The sequence below is a fragment of the Hetaerina americana genome, unplaced genomic scaffold, assembly GCF_022747635.1.
Source record: "Hetaerina americana unplaced genomic scaffold, ioHetAmer1.1.p SCAF_8, whole genome shotgun sequence".
In the NCBI taxonomy this organism is placed as follows: Eukaryota; Metazoa; Arthropoda; class Insecta; order Odonata; family Calopterygidae; genus Hetaerina; species Hetaerina americana.
The window spans coordinates 70,181,279-70,200,061 of NW_027287427.1; the positions used below are offsets into that span (position 1 = coordinate 70,181,279).

The following is an 18,783-nucleotide window of genomic DNA, read 5'->3' on the forward strand; positions in this document are numbered from 1 at the left end:
CTATTCCGCATTGAATTACCCGTAAAATTATAAGTGTTTACCCTTGGAAAACTAAGGGTATGGAAAAATCCCTAATTGAGGTACCATTTTTAAAATTCTGTACGATACCAGACATAAGGGTATAACATTCCCAATTTCTAAAACTTTGATATACCAAATAGGTGGACCAAATATATAATGTTTTCTCTAAGGAATAGGGATACAAAATTGTGGAAATTCATATATATTAAAACGAACATTTTGTTTCAAATAATTTTTATTTGATTATTTTTTTTACATATAAAAAACTTTTCTTGGCTATAATTATAAATCATAACCTCCCCCACCGTCATTGTAAACATTCGGGGGAGAAAAAGTTTCTTCTCCCTCCCCCGAAAAAAGATTGTCGCCACCACCCCCTCCCCGAATCGGGTGGTCATCATCTCCACCTTCTCCACCCGGTAGCGGGTTTCCTCCTCCAAATCCTCCTTCTTCAGAAATGACCCCTCCTCCTGCAACCGAAAGAATCTTTCCCGGATGCTAGCCTGCCAGAATAAAAATAGGTACCGTCAGTAGATATTAATTACACTTCGAGCATTATTAAAATTTGATATAACCAGTTAAAAAAGCTACCACAGAAGTTGATGAAGAGGTCAACGCTTCGGGTGACGTTGAGGTGGAGGTGGTGACGCTGACAGTGGGGGTGCTGTTAAGCGTCGTGGTTGAGGGGGTGGACTCCATCCTACAAAGGTAAAAACGAAAACTTTGTATACAATAAATCATATGTTTATATATATATATATATTAATCGTTACTCACATCAATTAACTGGAGGGTGATTAGAACTGCCAAAACCACCCTGTCCTCGGTTACTATTAGAGGTAACGTCATCAGACACTACAAATGAAACATCTGTAGCGATTCTTTCAAGGATGATTTGACATATTCTAGCTCCTCTTCTCACCAAAAAATCCTCATCACTATGGTTATAGAGGAGAACCTTAATTTCCCCCCTATAATCAGGATCAATTACACCCGCCCCAACTTCTATCCCATACCTCAGCGAAAGACTAGAGCGGGATGCGAGTCTCCCGTAAAATCCTTTGGGGATTTCAAGGGAGAATCCGCAAGGTATTAAAGCCCGCCCCCGCTTAGGAATTATATCCCACTGGACAGCACTAATATCATATCCAGCAGGGCATTCATAGCATGGCATAGGGGTACTTGCAAACGGGTGTAGTTTCCTAATGATGATGGAAATTCTGAAAATTTTAATATGATAAATATATATATTTAAGACCCCTCCTCAACCATATTCAAATAACATTTAAAATAATGTTAATTATCTCTAAGTCATAATTACCCAGAAGCAGAAGTAGTAGCCTCCATGATGATGATTTTTGGTGCAGGAGTGGTGACAAGACTGGAATATGGTGCAATTCGGCAATTCGGCAATGAGCGGCGATGATCAGAGGAGAGCGGATAATAGCGATGGTAGTAGATCTCTGCCAGGTGTTGAATGATGGAGACTCAAAGCTGAGGGTTTATATACAGGAACGCTTCTGTAGAGCATCATGCTACGTGCTAAAACTAGGAAGTTAGAGGAGGAGGTTGCATTAAGCAAGATCGGATAGTGGAGTGGGTTTTTTTCACTCCGCTGACCTCACTCGTTGAACATATCCCAACATCCTTGAGAGATTCCTCATCCTCCTAATCTCTTTCAATAACAACTCCTTGCATGTCCTCGGATGTTCGGCATTGAGCATTGCATTTTTCAGTAGAAGCTGCCAACTCCAAAGACCTTGGCACATGCTCAGGTTGCGTCGAAGGATAATTGAAAGGAAATACCTGAACTAGTCAATTCCATCCAAGCACATGCGTAGATGATGAAATTACTTGATTTCAACTAAGTAACCTTCTTGCGCGGATGTTCGGCATTGAGCATTGCATTTTTCAGTAGAAGCTGCCAACTCCAAAGACCTTGGCACATGCTCAGGTTGCGTCGAAGGATAATTGAAAGGAAATACCTGAACTAGTCAATTCCATCCAAGCACATGCGTAGATGATGAAATTACTTGATTTCAACTAAGTAACCTTCTTGCGCGGATGTTCGGCATTGAGCATTGCATTTTTCAGTAGAAGCTGCCAACTCCAAAGACCTTGGCACATGCTCAGGTTGCGTCGAAGGATAATTGAAAGGAAATACCTGAACTAGGCAATTCCATCCAAGCACATGCGTAGATGATGAAATTACTTGATTTCAACTAGGTAACCTTCTTGCGCGGATGTTCGGCATTGAGCATTGCATTTTTTCAGTAGAAGCTGCCAACTCCGCAAACCTTGGCACATGCTTAGGTTGCGTCGGTGGATAATTCAAATGGTTGAACTAGTTAATTCCATCCACATCCAGACCAGCACATGCACAGATGATGACATTACTTGATTCTAACTAGGTGGCCTTCTTGCACGGGTGTTCCGCTGAGGGAATTAGCTTTTATTTCTATAAAACTCCACTTCTGAGAGTTAAGTTTCCATTTCCTCCAGAGGAGCTTAGAGAGCTATTACGGACCGATTTCACCTCCCGAATCATCAGCTGTATTCATTGACGTCAGGAGTAAGTACATATCATTAATAATCGCATTAATTTCTTAGGGTATATGCAATACCTAAAAGAAATTCATATATAATTGATTTTATCAATAGGATTGCATAGTTTGTTAACTAATCAGAAGTAGTAATATATATACAGCAATGTCTAACGTAAATTCACTATATAAAATATCATTATTAAAGTTATCAAAATATATTGTTCAAAGCGCATTCGTTAAGACGGAGAAGAGACAATCACCGGGTATCTCATTTAGACATTGTTTGCAGAGTAAAGTTGACATAATCTTGTACCATTTATCCGATTCAATACCTCGCACTACGTTTAATCATATTGAGCAATATACTATTGCAGAAGAATACGAGTTTCTGTTCGAACGGGGTTATGAAGTAGATGATATTCGTTACGAGGTTTTTCTACCTCTAGATCCTGCACTTAATGTAATGAGATGAAAATGTATTTTTTCATACGTATCATTTTTTTATTTTATTTCAGCAACAGCTCAAAGAACCTTTAATCATGCCCTCTATCCAAGAAATTCTAGAAAATTACAATGCTGGTAGCTATCACAATTCGGAAGAATTAGAACAGGCATTAAGTGACATATATATGAAAATAGTGTTTGATGACGATAACATTTCTGATATGGGGACGTATAATCGAATGAAAAATGCGCTGGATAAGGCAAAGGGAAGAAAATTTTGCACTTACTGTGAAATCTTCTATGACATTGACGAGGCTATGCCTCATGAGAATACCAACGCGCACCGGATTAAAATCAACGAGCAAATAGGGAGAGGATTCAATGAAATTGAATCAGCTATTCGTTCCAGACTGAAAACATTTTGGATTACTCCCGTGGAAGATGGTGAACAGGACGTGATCTCATTTCTCAATAACATCAAAACTCAGTTGATCGAAAAGATAAATGATCAAATAGTGGAAAATAGTGCCATTAAATTCAATCTTGTTTTAATTTGCAAATTCAAAAAGGGTGAGAGGGATGAAATGAACGCTTCCTTCAAAACCAACAATCGCAGGTTATTGTTAGCAGATGAAATTGAGGAAGTAATCAATGAGACATTTTCTAAACTTTTAAAAGAAAAGTCCGAATTTCAAGCTAAAGGTTCAGGATGGGCCATATCAAATGTGCTAGGTTTAGAACTGCGAATAAACAAGTACACGCCATTTCGAGGATCAACCTTCATTGAGCTGCCTATAAAAATTAGGAATACTAAATCCGTTATCAATATCAGAAATGATGATCAATACTGCTTTAAGTATGCCATTTGGGCCAAAAATATCGATAAGGATCCTCAAAGAGTTTCCCAGTATAAGACACGAGCATGCCATATGGGTTACAATTGGGACTGCATCGCGTACCCGGTGGAGCTGAAAGATATTCCCAAATTCGAACGTGTCAATAATATTTCAATCAACGTTTTTGGTCTGACAGATAAGAACCTCGTGTACCCACTAAAAATTGTAGATCATGAGCTCGAGGATCATCGCGACCTCCTTTACATTAGCAACGAAACAACCGCTCACTATTGTTGGATTAGGAATTTTGATAAATTGATTCACTCCCAAATTACGAAGCATTCTAATAGAATATTCACTTGCAAACGCTGCCTCACACATTACCGGAGTAAGCACAGGCTAGAAGAGCATCAACATCTATGTAAAGGTACAGGCGAGCCGAGTAAAATCATTCTACCTGACGAGGACAATAAAAGTTTACAATTCACAAACTTAAATTATTCTTTTCGGGTACCTTTTGTCATTTACGCTGACTTTGAATGTCTTCTGGAAAATATTAGTACCTGCGAGCCTTATCCTTACTCATCTTATACTAATTTAATGCAGAGACATACCCCATTCAGCTTTAGTTGCATCGTAGTGGGACCTGAGGGATGCGAGGACCCATACCTGTACCGAGGTCCCAATGCTGCTAGGGTATTCATTTTACGGATGAAAGAAGAGGCTGAAAAAGTTTGTAAACTTTACAAAAATATTATTCCAATGAATCCTCTCACTCCAGAGGAAGACTCAGATTTTGAAACTGCAAACGCATGTCACATTTGTGGTAAAGAATTGAAGGAGAATAAAGTTAGAGACCATGATCATTTGACAGGAAAGTATAGAGGACCTGCGCACTATTTTTGTAACATTCAATATAAAATGCCGAATTTCCTTCCAATCTTTATTCATAACCTCTCATCATATGATGGGCATTTCATCGTACGAGAGCTTAACTATGATGACAGGGAAATATTTATAATTCCAAATTCTGAAGAAAAATATATATCTTTTTCTAAGTCTATCACGGAAAATTTCAAAATTCGGTTTGTTGACACGTTTAGATTCATGCCTACCTCTCTAGCTTCATTGGTTGCCAATTTAACAGAGTTTAAATGCACAAGCACAATATTCGGTGAAAAGACAAATTTAGTTACACGAAAGGGGGTTTATCCCTATGATTACACTGATTCGTTGAATAAACTCGATGAAACCTTGCTCCCGGAAAAGGAGAATTTTTACAACAGACTGACCGATGAATATGTATCTGACGAAGATTATCAGCATGCAGAAAATGTTTGGGACGCATTTGAATGTGAAACACTCGGCGATTACAGCGATGTCTATCTGAAAAGCGACGTGACCCTTTTAGCTGATGTTTTTGAAAATTTTCGTGACGTATGCTACAGCGCGTATAAACTAGATCCTGCGTGGTATTATACTGCTCCAGGTTTAACTTTTGATGCAATGCTCAAATACACTGAAATAGAACTAGAGCTTTTGACTGACTACGACATGATACTAATGATTGAAAACGGCATCCGAGGAGGAATTTCACAATGCTGTAAAAGGTACTGCGAATCGAACAATAGATACATGTCAAGTCATGACCCAGATTCAGGTCCAACCTATTTGACATATCTAGACGCTAACAATCTCTATGGGTGGGCCCTTTCGAGACCCCTTCCCTACGGTAAATTTCGATGGTTAACACAGGCAGAAATTGATGATTTAAACGTTGAAAATGTTCCCGAAGACAGTGAAACTGGATATATTCTCGAAGTTGATCTTGAGTACCCACATAGGCTACACGATACACATTCAGATCTCCCTCTTTGCCCGGAAAACAAGACACCACCTGGCGGTAAACATAAAAAACTGCTAACAACTCTCGAAAATAAGAGTAAATATGTAATTCATTACGTAAACTTGAAACAAGCTTTAGAACTAGGACTGGTGCTGAAGAAGGTGCATAGAGTAATCAGGTTTAGTCAATCACCTTGGTTAAAGACCTATATTGATTTGAACACTGAGAAAAGAAAAATGGCAGTCAATGATTTTGAGAAGGATTTCTATAAACTGATGAACAATGCAGTATTTGGGAAAACAATGGAGAACGTGAGGAAACGTATGAATATGGAATTAGTGGTAAACGAAAAAAGACTACAAAAACTAATTAATAAGTCAACATTTCTGGATAGGACGATTTTTCACGAGTGTTTAGTTGCCATTCACATGCGGAAGGCAGTCATAAAAATGAATAAACCTATATATATAGGTTTCTGTGTCTTGGACTTGAGTAAGACTTTAATGTATAACTTTCATTATAGAACAATGCTTCCGAAATACGGGGAAAATATATCCCTCGCCTACACCGATACTGATAGCTTCATATATGAAATAAAAACGGATGATGTGTATAGGGATTTTCTGGGGAACCTAGATGCATTTGACACGTCGAATTATCCAAAGGATCACTTTTGCTTTTCTGAACAAAATAAAAAAGTAATTGGTAAATTCAAGGACGAATGCGATGGAAACCTAATGACACATTTTGTCGGATTACGTAGTAAACTTTATTCGTTCAAGGTAGAGGGAGGTAAAGAAAAGAAGAAAGCAAAAGGAATAACGAAAGTTGTTAAGGAAAAAGGTTTAAAATTTAACGACTATGTACAATGTCTCCGGGAGAACTCGGTGGTATTTCGAAAAATGAACGTGATACGGAGTAAAATGCATAATATTTACACCATGGAGATGAATAAAGTCACGCTGAATGCATCCGACGATAAGCGATACCTTTGTGAAGACGGGATAAAAACGTTTGCGTGGGGTCACTATAAAATTCCACGAAAACGAACGCATAATGATGCTTTTAACGGCGATTGAAATTATAAAAGAAAGATATTTTTAATCTAAATTTCAGTGTTAACCATGACGTTAGCCTGGAAGCATCCATTTACCTGTATTTGCGCGGGTCCCTCAGGCTGCGGGAAAACCACATTTGTCACGCAGTTTTTGGAAAATTTAGATTATATGGTGAATAGCCCGATACGTGAAATAGTATGGTGCTGTGCTCCTGGAAGTGAACCAAGCATTAGAATACCCGTTCAATTTCGAACCGAAATACCGCCTTTCGAAGAATTTGGTGGTGTGCCAACGTTGTACGTGATTGATGATTTAATGAGCGAAGGGGCCTATAGCAAAGACGTCTCTAAACTGTTCACTAGAGGAAGCCATCACTTTAACATTTCGGTTTTCCTAATTACGCAGAATATTTTTTATCAAAACCCGCAAGCGAGAAACATCTCGCTAAATTCCAAGTATATCGTTGTCTTTAAGAATCCTAGAGATAGGTCGCAATTTGGTCACTTGGCTAGGCAGGTGTATCCGGAAAAATCGGGGGAATTGGAGAGGGTATATAAACAAGTTACGCAACAACCATTCGGTTATTTGGTTCTGGATCTTGGTCAGGACTCAGACGAGAGGTTTCGTTTTAGAACGAAAATATTTCCTAAAGACGGGGCAACTGTAGTTTACATGTCCCTACACGATGAAAAGATTGAAGAACAATAAACATTTGCTCCACGTCTTAAAATCGGCAAAACCAAAACTTCGCACTGCGATTGTTAAAACCTCGGACGACGAGTTGATCAAAGCCATTTGCGATTGTTGTTTGAATACACTTAACGGGAACCATAAGATAGATAATAGGTTAAAACAAAAACTATCCAAGCATCGTAACACGTTGAGAAAGTTAGCTGTGCGGGGGGCGAGTGTGAAGAAGAAACGTGCGCTGCTCGTACAAAAAGGTGGTTTTTTACCATTATTGCTGGGATCAATTTTAAGCGGTGTCATCGGTAGCCTGCTGGGAAAATGAGCCTGCGTAAGATGCTAGTCGTGACTCCGGAAGTTTTTGATCGAAGTCGTGTAAAGGCTAGGTTGAGTACATTGGACAAGGAAATGAAAGGTGTGTTGGTTAAGAAAAGTATAAAGGATATTGATAAGTGGCATTTGTATAAAAGAATACTCGATAAATACCTTGACGCCGTCTCAGATATAAACTCCCCCGTACACGTTCCAATAGTCAAGTCCTTGGTAGAAACACCAACGAGGTCACGAGTTGCTGACGAGAGAGAGGAAATCCCCGCATTGAGAAAAACTCTGGCAGAAGTGAAAAGGTTGAATAAAGATTTAGACTCGACATGGGGACGCATACACGAAAGGCTAGGGGGAATGGAAAGCGTAACGTCAACGAGAAAAAAACGAAACCTATCGCGAGAAAGAAAACAACAGCTACCGTCTCCAAGAAAAATTCCGAGAAAAAGCGAGCGCGTAAGAAAACCGAAGACATACGGTCCGGATTGGGACACGACGTGATTGAGAACATATATAATAGCCCAGAGCACCCTGCCGGGTTTTCATCGGTTGAAAAATTATATAAAGCTACGGGAATAGGCCGAAAGGTGATTCGTGAGTGGTTAGAATCTCAAGAGGCATATACACGACACAAACCGGTGAGGAAAAGGTTCCCCAGAAATCACTATAACGTAACTTACATTGATGAGTGCTGGCAGTGCGATTTGAATGATTTGAGAAGATTGAAAAAATACAACAACGGGTGCTGTTACATTATGACTATAATAGACCTATTCTCCCGTTTTGCGTGGGCGAAAGCTTTGAGGACAAAGAGGCCGGAGGAGATAATTGAAGTATTTAAGGCTATATTTCGCGAACGCAAACCATTGAAAATTCAGAGCGATAAAGGGGGTGAATTTGTTAATAGTAAATTTAAAACTTTTCTCTCGAATCGAGGGGTAAAGTTTTACACCACAAATAATCCGGACATTAAGGCTAGCCTCGTTGAACGTTTCAATCGCACGCTAAAGTCTAAAATGTACAAGTATTTCACGAAATACACAACCTACAAATATGTCGATGTGCTCCCAAAACTCATTAGTAGTTATAACAATTGCGTTCATTCTAGCACAGGTATCGCACCCTCCAAAGTGAATGCAAAAAATGCATTTTCAATCGCTAGTCACATGAGGAAACCACTTACTAGCAAGGATTTTAAATTGAACGCGAATGATTATGTGAGAATCAGTAAGGAGCGACTTCCATTTACCAAAGGATACACTCCAAACTATACTAGTGAAATATTCAAAATCGCGGACGTGGATCGATCGAGGTCAATACCGACATATAAATTGAAGGACCTTAACGGTGAGGATATAAAGGGTAGTTTCTATGTGGAAGAACTAGTCAAGGTGAATGTGTCCTCCGAGACGGAATATAGGATAGAAAAAGTTTTGAGACGTAAAGGGAGTGGACCTAAATTGGAATACTTTGTCAAGTGGGAAGGATACCCATCCTCATTTAATTCTTGGATTCCTGCCTCCTCCGTGCGTACATTATGAACGAATTTTATCTTACACTACCTAGCGACAGTTCGAGGGATTTCTATCCGAGAAATACGATAGCTAACTACAAAACAAAATTGAGTCATCGTATCGATTTGATGAATGATGATTGGTACGTAGGTCTGGCGGAAATTTCCCTTCCATCTATTCATATTCTTTCTGGTGAAGTTAGAGAGGTAATTGGAGATGCTGGAACTTTGGAGGAAGAAGAAGCGTCTTCTAAAGATAATAGAACGCGAAATGAAAAGGGATTAGTTCGCGGAGAGATAGGAGGAGGACCGAGGTATGAATCTAGCGACGTTAAAATTACATTAAAAGATGGTTCGTTCTTTGTGGTACCTACTGGCGCATACGAATCACTAGGTAAGGCATTTGTCAAACCATTCCTCGAACTAGATAAAGCGAAACGTATAGCAGTACAAACGGAAATCTTTAATGCGAATAATGATGATCTTCCATTCGCTGAAAACGTATCAGGATTGAGTGAGCGTATAGAACCTGGCGTGTTAATTACTGCTAAAAACGTTACTTACACTTTACTTCCGGGCACGTATAATTCCTTTCGAGATTTATTTATTACTACTCTGTCAGATTTTAGTACGATTAGTAGAAATTACATTCGTGGAGACATATCAGGTATAATATCCATACTAGCAGCGAAGGAAGCACATGCAATAAACAAAAGCGATGTGGTAAAAGGAATCATAGCAAACTCCTCTTCCAACATATATGTCTACACAGATATAATCAAACCGCAATTTGTGTTGATTCGCTCAGTCGATGCGTACGCATCTTGAATACTAAAATTGGTGAATATCAGACATTCAATCCGATATATTATTTCCCCGTTGAGAAGAACCATATCGAAAGCATCGAAATTCTACTGAGTGATAAACTCGGTGAGCCCATATCTTTTCGTAGTGGTGAGCAAAGCTCTATAATAGTGTTACACTTTATAAAAAAGAACTAATTCACGTTAGTTTATCATTCTGCGTCGAGATGGCATCGGTGGTGGACCGATATTACAGTTATTATGCGAAGCAGGTGGGGGGAGAGATTGGGCCATTGTATAGAGCTTCGTACAGGGTACAAAAGGGACGAGGTATTGGAAGTTTTCTCGCAGGTCTGTGGCGTTTTGCTAAGCCATTACTATTCAGCGGACTGAAAAGTGTGGGTAAGGAAGCAGCGAGTGCGGGAGCGGCGGCACTCGCGGACCTTGGGACTAAACCGGTAAAGGATATACTGCGCAGTAGAATAAACGAGGCGGGGCAGAACTTGAAACGCAAGGCCGAGGATAAGTTGAAAGGTATGACTGGTGGACGATTGAGGTTCGTGAAACGTCCAAGGCTAAATAAAATAAAACCCGTTGGTGGTAAGAAAAAACAGCATTCGAGTAGAAGGCGGAAACGAGGAAAGGTCGCGCTGAGTGATATTTTTTCATAATGAGTGAGCACATGCTGAGTTCGCTGGACATATTCCAACCCAATCCTCCGATACAGACGAACATTCTCTCGAAGCGACTTGTATCATATAAACCCATCTCTTCGTTGGATAATAGATCCGTTATCGAATTTCTAATAAAAGATTCTGGAGATGCGTACAAGGACTTGAATAGCGTTTATCTGAGACTTAAAGTGAAACTCTGTAAAAAGAATTTAACTGACTTTACCGATAGTGATACCAATCAGCCGGGAGTCGTCAACAATCTTCTCCATTCTCTCTTTGAACAGTGTAATGTATATTTCAATGGAACTCTTGTCACACCATCCGAGGATAATTACCACTATAGGAGCTTTTTCGAAAACGCGTTAAACTATGGGGTCGATGCGAGCAGAACGCACCTGCGTAATGTAGGCTGGGAATTAGATACGGGAAATGATATCGATAAGACGGATTCTTCCAATGCAGGGTACACGAAACGAAAATCATGGTTCAAGAATAGCACCGAGGTGGAACTATTTGGTAAATTGCACGTGGACGTGTTCAATCAGTCGCAACTATTGCTGGATCGAGTCGATGTTGGAATTAGGTTGATGCTTGCACCTCCCTCCTTCTATCTCATGGAGGGAGAAGAAGGAGTCTTGAAAATTCTCGACGCTACTCTTTCCGTGCAACAGTTTGAAATCAATCCGTCCATATTGGTGGCGCATAGTAAAATATTACAAAGTGGGAAAAATGCGAAATATCATTACAAAAGAACTGAACTAAAGACTTTTACTATACCTGCCGGAGGTCGAACCTTGAATATCGATAATGCTATTGTTGGACGGATACCTAACACAATCGTTTTTGCAATGGTAGATAATGAATCATATGCGGGCAGTGTGATGAGGAATCCGTTCGCCTTATCTCATTATTCATTGGAGAATTTTTCAATGTTTGTAAACGGTGTTCAGATTCCTTCGGAAGGTTTGGAGTGTAATTTCTACGGGAAAAAATATTGGGCACGTGCGTACGATACATTATTTTCGGGTACTGGAATAAAGCACGCTGACAGAGGTAATCAAATCACGTACGACATGTTCGGACACGGTTATTTCATGCTAGTCTTTGATCTAACCCCCGACAATTCTGGGAATGAGGATCATATAAGTTTAGGAGACAGAGGTGTGGTGAGAATAGAGGCTAAATTCGAGCGAGAGTTGACAAAAACAGTCACGTGTCTGCTTTTTGCTGAGTATGACGCTACATTGGAAATAGATAAAGACAGGAACATTATCGCAAACTTTTAGTCATGGATAGCGTGCAGATAGATACGTTATTAAGACAATTTAAAATATTCCGCGGAGTCTATGCATCTGATAGGTTACCAAAATCACCTCAAAATGGAGTTTACATAGTTAATTTAGATCCTTCTAATTTACCTGGTTCTCACTGGGTGGGGATATACTTGGACAATCATTCAGCCGAGTATTTTGATTCTTATGGTCTGCCTCCCTTCGTAGCGAACGTACGCCAATTTTTAAAACCATTCACAGTCACTCAAAATCGTGTACAAATTCAAAGCTTTCATTCGGATATTTGCGGTGAATACTGCTGTCTCTATACCGCGAGTAAATCTTTAGGACAAAAACTACACAAATTCCTCAACCAATTCCACCAAACCATCCCCCATCTCAACGACTGCCGAGCCTTGAAGCTGTTCCGTCTAACCTTCAACCAACTACGACGCGTCAGATGTCACCCTAGAGCTCAACGGTGCTGTTCCAGAATAAATAGGACGAATTGGTGAGGAAAACATCCATTGCGGAAGAGAAAGCCAAAGGATGCAGATCATCGTGGCCGTGTGCTTTTCAAAGGGGGGAGTTACGGAGATGGCAGCCGTCGATTTGGATAGCAATCGTCTCTTCTGGGGCAGCTTTCGTCGTCACGGAAAGCTCACAGCTGGAGGAAAGAAGCTTCGATTTCAAGATCCACTGCATTGCAACGAGGAGACCTCGTTTGAGCACGGCTTCATCTCACACATCGAGTTGGCCCCAGCTTTGGAAGCCATCATAGAGGGGGTCACGGGGCTTTACGCATTTAGCGAGGCAGAGTGCGAATTTCTCTCTGATCTCACGGGGCGCACGTTCATTTGCATGGAAAAGGAGCTGGCCTGCCCCCATCCCGAGAAATGTACCTTCCCCTCATTTTCCTGCCTGAATCCCTGTCATAAATTGCGCAGTAGCGTTTGTGCCCTCAGAAACGCGCACTCTCTGGCGCAGTGGTTCCAATACAACCGCCTCAAGGCTGAGGTTGAGCCCTGCCCAGATGACTGTTCCCCATCCCCTCTTCCATCGCCGATCTCTTAAGCAATTTTAATACACGCTAGACTTCAGTCGTGATGCAGCCGTCAGTGGATGCGGTTCTCCAGTCACCACCGGTGAAGAGAAAGAGACCTGCTGGACATTCGACTTGCTCTCCGCCTCGACTTTTGAACAATTTACTTCTTCAAACGGTGTATTATTTGAATGAGGCAAAGACAAAGAGCGTGTGCATTGGTTACGGAAGTGACTTTGAATCAGTGGTTCAATTTAACGGTAAAAAAAGTGTAACATTTTCACAAAGTGAATGGGAAAGCATCTCGAATTCGATAGAGACTGTAAACGTGTACTTTTATAGGGGAGAAAAAGGTGTGTTAACGTCACCCTGCTTGGCATATGCAAATTACTTTGGGAAGAGACATTTGGTTTTGAAAAGCAATTTAACGAAAAACACCGTCAACTTGAATGGTGATGAGTGGGGGGCTCTAATACAACTCTTCAAACTGATAAATCTATTTCTTCAGAGGCTTTTGGATAGTCGTCAAAAAATAAAACAGTTTCTCGCGAATAAATTAGCAAATAATATTGCAAATTGTGATATACAGAGGCTTGAATTGGAGAAGGTACTCATTGCGTATGATTCGGCTGATGACTAAAAGTATTTGGCTTCCTGTATGTGAATGTAAGACTTTTTAACCTCTGGCACGAATGAAAGTTCTGTAAGTTAAAAGGTCTTGATGTAAGTTCAACCCCTGGCATTGGGTGTAAAAACCTTGTAAGTTGGACATACATCGCGATGAGTGCCATTATCGAATTTCAAGGATTTATGACCAGCGATGGAAAATTTATTGTCAAGGAATTGGCAATAATCGCTGTCCAGAACAAATGTTGTAATACGTGGCTATTTAAATCGCCGGCGAGAATTCTTTATACTAAAGAGGCGACTTGGCTGCGTAACAATTATCACGGCTTGACGGAATATTCTGGAGACGTGGATTATTCTGATTTGGAGAGTGTATTATCCAATTATACGAGGCCATATAAATATTTATATACCAAGGGTGTACAAAAGGCATCTTTCTTAAACGGTCTTCTTCCCGAGGGAATTTGTGTTGCTAATCTCGAACTGTACGGCTGTCCCTCGCTCAAGAAATTAACTACACATGAGGGATGCTTATTACCTGCACACCAGAATACCACACAATGTGCAAGAAAAAACTGTTTCAAGTTGGCTGAATGGTGTATTCAAAATAAAATTTGTAAATAAAAAATGTAAAAATTATTATTGTTGTAATGAAAACCAGTAAAAAAATGTATGTATGCTTTAATAAATTATGTAAAACCCGTATCCGTGTTTTATTTCTAACCTTATATCCCATAAAATGAGTAATAAAAAACAATGTTCAATAATAAACTTTTATTTACTTTAATATACAAACATTTCATCTTCAAATTTGAGTACAAATTTGATCACTCTCAGACGGGTGCCTCGGATATGGTCCGTGGTACAGTATCGCACTTTCGATTCTTTATGGTCCGTGTAGCAAACTGGCTTCACTCCGTCAACTTCCACGCGATCTCCTTTGCTAACAAATTGCGATCCACCGTCAAACTCAGTTCTTCCTCGACGCTCTAGAACATATCCTCCATTTACTCTCGATTGCGGGCGATGTGCTTCGTACACGTCCAGCCAAATGAAGGGAAGCTGCTCCTCGGCCTTTAGACGCTTCTCAGGATCGGAGATGTCAGATGCCTGGGTGATGTTGAATCTCACGACTCTCCCACTTCCATCTTGAAAGCCGGAAAATTTCACTTTTTGCCCGACGACATCAAACTCACGGTTCTGGTGTCGGAACACACAGTAGTACGTAGTTAGGAAAGAAACTGATAGCATAAAATCGGTATTTTCAATTCTTTCTCTCGGGATGCATATTGAGTACGCATCCTCATCTTCTATTCGCTCCATGCGCAGATATGCGTCACCCAAGCGAGCACATAAAAAGTCAATTTTCACGCTCATGTTGACGGAGAATGAGCTTCTTTTCGGAAGAGGTTAGTTATATACATAAGTGGGAGGAGTCACGTTGCAACCTCACTTGTTAAGATCTTGGTAACTGCCAATGGGATATGGCAGCACTAGGGTAGTAGATACGAGAAGCCGTTCCTGAAACACGCCATCTTGGATTTTCTAGAAGGCGGGTCCTATACCGGATGCTGGGATGGTTATCGATAGGACAGAGGTGATGGCCTGTGTCCTATGTTTTTATCTGCCAATTCTATTTTACAGCACTAGGGTATTTGATAGGAAATTAACGAGATAATTGATGAAATCTATATATTGTTCAATTTAAAGGGGACACTTTAAGGCATTTATCTGAAGTATAATTGCCTCCCTTTTCACTTGGCACCGTTTGTTGTACTCTTCAATCGATAGTTCTGGAGATATAAGAGGCGATGGCTTTGGGTCATGATTTTTCCTGCATGGGTTGGGTTGACGTTGTACAACTAGATTGCATATGAAGGAAAAATGCTCCCTCCCCCCTCTTTCACGTGACGTTATTTGTTTTTCTCTACGACCGATAGTTGTTGATGTATCCGGGTTTGAGTTTCAAGGTGAAACTTGCGCCAGGATGATTTTTCCTGCGTGGGTTGGGTTGACGTGATGCAATTATATTGCCTGTGAAGGACAAATGCCCCCCTCTTTCACGTGACGTCATTTGTTTTTCTCTGCGACCGATAGTTCCGGGTTGGAATGTCAAGGTCAAACCTGCGCCAGGACAAACATTTTCCCCCTACTTGTGCGTATGCCTTGCTTGATAAGAACTTGAAATTCCCTCGGAGAGCTCAACCGTAGTCAAAGGAGGTCTTGACGCTTAAAGTCAAGCAGAATGTCCAATAATCTAGAAATTGGGGAATTGTGAATGTCCATATTTGGGTTTCCTCAGTGCTATAAGGACACTATCTCCTGTTTTAAGAATAGCGTATTCTCGGAATTTTGTTGGTGATACTACAGAAGAATATCATCGAAATGACTGGCTGAATCCACGTTTGTCGCGTACAAAGACATTATCTAGGTACTTACCGTATGGATAAAGGAATGAGGAACGCTTGCTAGGCGGAGAAGATGGAAGTTATCAATTTCGAATAAAAATCTTTCATCCTGGCGTTCTACACGCTAAATTTATGCCCGGAAAAATATTTCTTTGGAATTCCAAACATCACAATAATACTTTTTAAATTACTCGAGTTCTGCTACGCTCATTGAAATAGAGTAGCTTAGTAATGTAATGACGGAATTGTTTCAAATATTGTCTTTTTATGCTTAGATAATTATTGGTTTTCTAATATTAATTGTATAATTATGAGCATGAGTGGTATTCTAATGAGATTGAAAAGTTTTCTATTACAAAAAACTTTTGATTCGATTTTATATGACTTTATTCCTAGTAAATCAGATGTAAGGGAGATCTTAGCGAAATACTGATTTTTTCATCAACTATTCCAATTTTGCTGTGAAATGGGATTTAAGTAAAAATGTTGAGGCTTTAGAAGCATAAATGATCTACGCTAATATCAAGCTCCGTGTGGTTGCTTACGAGACTTAGAGAGAAGAAATAATCCTATCAGAAATTCTTATTAGAAAAAACATTGATGTTCTAGATAAATGATAAAACTCGCCATTAAATTCCAAGATACTGGGAGAGATGTCACGACAGTAACCTTTGACGTAGTAATCAGCTACACATGTGTACGCATTACAAAGCAACAATTTCAGGGTCTAAAAACTATTCTCGAATGCGTCCCGGTCAATCCCTGTCAAGGCGAACGATTTCTACACTCTGAAATCGTTGTATTGGGACCTGTAAAAATGTCATGTTTATATAATACGCTAATAATATAATTAGAACAGTTATAGAATATATTGACATGGCTATGTCTTTTAGTGAAAAGACCTAATGAGCACGGGTAATTGAAATTTAATTTTATACAGTTCCTCCGAAATTTGGTACACGGTCCAATGGATAACTGTCTATTAGTTTTCAGTAGTTGCCGTAACAATTATCCATTGAAGGCCTATTCCGACTCCATTTCTCATCCCTCTTGAGTATAATATTCTCTCTTAAGGGAGATGTTCGGATGAATATTTTCGTAGTCATTAATTTTTGGTGTTTCGTTAGATGGACAACTTCGTGTTAAATAATCTTGCCCTCGAAATTATTCATTAAGGAAAAGGGTGAGCTTCTATTTCAATCGAGAGGTCAACAAATTCCTAAGTGACTAATTCGTGAACGGAGAAAGTGGGCATATCTCGCGGCAACGAGGAGTCTAATTGGTTAAAGTTCTGACTAGTACTTATTATATATGCGTCCTGGGTGATCGGAGAAATGTCTTCCTTTAACTAGCTTCCTCAGCGGTGAGCTAACCAGTGTGAGCTTGGTGGGATGGAAAATGAATACTTTCCGCTGGACTCAAACCCATTATGAACCACTTAAGCGTCCAAACCGTAAGACGCCGAGCAACGTTGGCCCTCTGAGAATTAAAGCCTTGATTACCCCACCGATTTTCCTACTGGGGGAGAAGCAGACGGAACTGAGATGAGGGAAACCAAACTTTGAGCGCGGTTTGGTAATCCATAGGCGGCGGCGAGTCTCGCTTCTTATCGTCGCTAAACTTTCGGCGTGGAGGTATTCGAAATCTCTTCGGCAGGCGGGCGTGGGTGGGAAATGGAGAGATGGGGGTAAATGGGCCGGAGCTGGGGGAAGGTTTACTGATCGACCAAAAGCCTAACTTTAAACTCAAATCCGTTGGCGTAGGTCATTAAATTTTGCGGTCGGTCGATCACAGCAGTCCCACCGACGAACCGGATTCCTTTGATTCGAAATTTTGCTTTTCTCTCCTGATTCACCGCCTTCCGAACGTCCGTCCGCCCTTTCTCTCCGAAAGCTTACAAGTGGATCGGATGGAATAAAGGGTGGAACCCCGTAAAGGAGGGAATTGGTCACGGGAGAGAGGTTCCGAGTGCTCAGCAGTTGCGCGTAATAATCCGATCTCTTCCGTTAGATTTGTCAGGCAATCGAGCGCGTCGTCCGGTGGATACCCCGAAGAGAATGGGTTGCCGGGTGCGGCGCGAGGGTCAACCGCTCGAGTTCCCGGATTGAGTCAGTCTGCTTCCCCTCGTGCGACGAAGTTCTTCTTCTAATCGAGAAAGATGATTGAATTTTCACCATGTATTTATCACATTTTCCACTCTGAAATTCAATACCAACGTGTCTTCAATAAATTAATACAGCCGCTCATAGCAGGATGGTGAGGATAATTAAAAAATGCTCAAGTGAGCTGATGTAAAAGCTGTGTCTAAATAATTCATATTCTGGTGTCTTTATTAATATGTGGACTTAAAACATATTGGTGCTGCGTGTTCAGACACACCTGATTTACGTTTCTCAATGCAACAGTACGTGATGTATAGATTAAAACTATTTAAATCATAGCATGAAGTGATTTTTTTGTTGCTCTACTACTGAGGATACGTTCATTTTTTTCTATATTAGAAGTTGAGTTGAAGTTTGGGACTTAATGGCATTAGGATAGTTATTCCTTACAAATGATGACCTGTAGCAAAAAAAAACGATTTTATTATTTCAAATTATTGTTTATTTTAGTTGTCTTCTTCCAAGAAAATTAATTTATTATGGTAGTTTTCTGCGCGAAATATTTCTCTATTTTAGGAGGA

At 40.2% G+C, this 18,783-nt stretch overlaps 2 long non-coding RNA genes across 4 annotated transcripts in view; one reads left to right on the top strand and one right to left on the bottom strand.

The window, feature by feature from the left end:
* The window catches only part of LOC139697532 (uncharacterized), a 225,495-nt gene that overhangs the window by 151,128 nt on the left and 55,584 nt on the right, over nt 1-18,783 (top strand). The gene's annotated exons all lie outside the window — the stretch shown is intronic.
* Nucleotides 254-1,707, bottom strand: LOC139697848 (uncharacterized). 3 transcript variants are annotated; one of them, XR_011702821.1, is made up of 4 exons: nt 1,343-1,707; nt 799-1,241; nt 613-721; nt 254-524 (listed from the first exon to the last, which is right to left on the bottom strand). It is a non-coding gene; the product is annotated as an uncharacterized lncRNA (long non-coding RNA). The 3 variants fall into 3 exon arrangements; XR_011702822.1 differs by having other exon boundaries at nt 613-742; XR_011702823.1 differs by lacking the exon at nt 799-1,241 and having other exon boundaries at nt 1,343-1,518.